We start from the raw sequence: 3628 nt of genomic DNA, 5'->3' as shown, positions 1-3628 counted from the left end.
TAGGTGGGACCTCAGAGATCACCTAGTACTTTAGTTGAATATAAATTTCTTGAGGACAGGAGTAGTTTTTCAACTCATCTCATCCAATCCCTTTTCCATTTGACTACCCTTTTCTTGCCCAGGCTAAATCATCCTATTCTTTCATATGATTCTCATAAGGTATGATCTCAAGGCCTTTTACAATTCCAGTTATTATCTTCTGAATGTTCTTGTTAATGTAGCTTGTTAATGTCATTTGTAAAATGTGGTGTTTGAACTAAATACAATATTTTAGAGGCTGTCTGATAGAGCAGAGAACATTGGAACTATTACCTCCTTAGTCCTGAATACTGTTTCTTTTGTAATATAACCCAAGTTGTATTAGCTCATTTGGCTTCCATATCACACTATTGATTCATCTTGAGTTTCTGGTCTATTAATCCTACCAAATCTTTTGCAGGAAAATAGCCCTATAGCCATATTTCCTTCATGTTGTACTTTGTCCCTACTGCATTTCACCTTAATCAATTTAGTCCAGTGTTCTAGTCTGTCAAGGTCTTTTTGAGATCCTGACAATGTTGTCCAATATGCGAGCTATAACTCCCACTTTTGTATTCTTTGCGAATATTTGTATGGATATTCCACCCACGGATAAAGATTTCGAAACATTTATACCTAGCACATAGTTTTTGAGAATTTCTGTTGTGGAAGCTTTCCCCCTGTATTCAAGCAAGGTGATGAGCCTTCATGAACTGAGCTTGGCTAGTTCTTAGACCAGATGTAATTATTTTTCACCAAGCCATGCTTTTTAAAGAAAATTTGGTACAATCTGCTGGGGGTTATTTTCTGCTGGCATAACTTTCAAAACTATAAGGTCACTCTTAGGTAGATAAAGCATTAGAGTAGGACTGTTTAGGAGGAATTTAACAGAGGGACTTGAGGAACAGTCTCTGGGATTTAAATTACTGAGAAGTCTTTGATGAATATAATTGGGATCATTGATTTAGAACTGGAAAGGATCTTGGAGATAATCTAGTTTAACCTTATTTTATGAATGTAGAAACTGAGGCCCATAAAGGTTCTGATATGCCCAGAATGCATAGGTATGTGGTAGTAAGAACCCAAGTTTTCTGATATTTTTTTTTTGATCAGTTATTTGTTGTTTATTCAGTATTTAGGGTTAGTATGACACTTGAGGAATTGGTTGTGTTGTTGTACACATACAGATCTTTTTATATGATATGGAAATTTACAGCTATTGATATATATATATATACATATACATATATAGGAAGACAAAATTAGGTCCTCTAGAAAGGTGATTCATGGGGGCCATGCTGTAGTGCCCTAATGGAGGGGAAGCACAAAGGTAATCAATGCATCACTAAAGAATTACTACTGTATGGTGTTTTGTATCCAGGAGTGTTGTCTTCTGGACCTCAGGGAACCTGTAGCACCTACATACAAAGCAGGTAGTTTATATACCTGTGGGGCACTGGCTGTGCTTGATGCCAACCACTGAGACTATACAGGTCATATTCAGCATCATATGCAAACTACAACAGGGTTCTATTCCCCATTTCTAATTTTAGGAAGAAACTAGAGTGTGTTAACAGGTTTTACACTTCTGGTGTTTAGTTGTTAATCAGAGGAAGGATTTGGTCTATCTGAGAAGCAGATCATACATAACCCCTCAACCCCTGTCCTGTTCTCTTTATGGCAGCACATTCAAAGGCTTTAAAATTGCAGCTCCTTCTGGATTCCCCAAAGAGTATCTGCGCTCTTCTTTAAACGGCTTTCCTCCTCCGGATTCAGGTTGACCTTCACCACATCTGAAATGCCATTTTGCCCCAAGACACATGGGACACTAAGGAAGACATCCTCTTTAATGCCATATAGGCCCTTAATCATGGTGGAAATTGATGCACTCTCCTAAGATTCTTCATAATGCTTTCTGCCAGATCTGCCACAGACAAACCAATGGCCCAGGAAGCATAGCCCTTCAGTTTGATTATCTCATAAGCACTTTCAACCACCTGTTTATGAACATCTTTCCAATTTTCTGCATCAGCATCAGTTCCCAAAGAAGGATGAAGGTTCTTTAGAGACACACCAGCAAGATTCACACCGCTCCACACAGGCACACTGGAGTCTCCATGTTCCCCAAGGACCCATCCATGACAACTTAAAGAATGGACACCAAGTCTCTCCCCCATTAGGTAATGGAAACGGGCAGAATCCAGATTGCAACCACTTCCAATAACACAGTTTTTAGGAAAGCCACTTAGCTTCCAGGCCACATATGTCAAAATATCCACTGGATTGGAAACAATAAGCAGCTTGCAATTAGGGCTGTATTTAACAATATTAGGAATGATGAATTTAAAGATATTCACATTATGCTGGACCAAATTAAGATGGCTTTCTCCCTCTTGTTGACGTGCCCCAGCCATAGCAATGACCAGCTTTGAGTTTGCAGTCACACTGTAGTCTTTGTCAGAAACAATCTTTGGCGTTTTGAGGAAAAGGCTGCCATGCTGGAGATCCATCATCTCTCCCTTTAGTTTGTCTTCTATTACATCAACTAGGGCAAGTTCATCAGCCAATTCCTTTGTTAAGACACTAATGGTACATGCCATGCCTACTGCACCAACCCCAACAACAGTGATCTTGTTCTGGGGAACCTGGTCCTCCTTTAGGACATTCAAGATAAGCTGATCCTTGACAGTTGATGTCATTTTGGAAGGTAGCTGGGGGGATAGCTGGTCAGGCTGCGAAAGTTCTGAGACAGATGAGAGGTTGCTGCTCCCAAGCTCACACTGATATTTCTAATGTACTTTCTTAAGAACCATTGGATCCTACTTCTTAACCTCTGTGACCCTCCCTGTATTGCTCTTGGCTCTGGGAAGTAAGACAGGGACAGATAGCTACTCTCAGAAGACCCATTCCCCTTATCAGATGTTTCATTGTCTTAATACATTTTCTTAGCAGGTGCACTTATTTAGCATTATGCTAAACACTGGGAACACAAACACAAGGAAAAAGAAAGACAGACTCTGCCCTCAAGGAATTTAGAATTTAACCTTATATATATAAATACAGCATTCTCTAACATGTAAGCTTCTGTTCTCTAAAGTACAAGTGTGTGTCCTGGACTCAAAGACAGTAGAATTCTAGTGAGAGCAATGATTTTTTCTCTCTTATATTAATAACCAATTATTGAATTAGGACCAATATTTTCCCCCTTTTCTACTTCTTCATTCAGAAATCAGCCTCTGCAGGTAATTCAGGCAACCTTTGAAGTCCAGGGCTGACAGTGAAAGGGAAAACTGAGATCTGTTCAAAAGGTAAAGAAGTTTGAGTTTAGGTGAATTCATGGATTCCAGTCCATTGTGTTTTACTCAGAATAGATAAATCTCTTTGACCAAGACTGAGTGATCAGAGTTACATCTCCCAGAGCCTGATTAGAATAAGCCCATTTCTCATAACATTCATTCTTCTCATTAATTATTAACCAATCAAAATCGATTGTCACTCTCAGGAATACCCATTCTTTCAAGGACATATAAGCTTTGAGTGAGTTCCATGAGGGGTATTTGGAATTTAAAAGTGCCACTCACTCCTTGTATTATTGCTAGCATGATTAATA

At 39.1% G+C, this 3628-nt stretch overlaps 1 pseudogene; it reads right to left on the bottom strand.

Annotated features, from left to right (window-relative positions):
* Window positions 1-1597: 1597 nt before the first annotated feature.
* On the bottom strand, window positions 1598-3021 carry LOC140500493 (L-lactate dehydrogenase A chain pseudogene; annotated as a pseudogene).
* Between the last annotated feature and the right edge of the window lie 607 nt (window positions 3022-3628).

Source organism: Notamacropus eugenii, chromosome 4 (assembly GCF_028372415.1).
Source record: "Notamacropus eugenii isolate mMacEug1 chromosome 4, mMacEug1.pri_v2, whole genome shotgun sequence".
Classification (NCBI taxonomy): domain Eukaryota; kingdom Metazoa; phylum Chordata; class Mammalia; order Diprotodontia; family Macropodidae; genus Notamacropus; species Notamacropus eugenii.
Note: the sequence above shows the minus strand (reverse complement) of the source record. Positions and strands in the feature narration are given on the sequence as shown.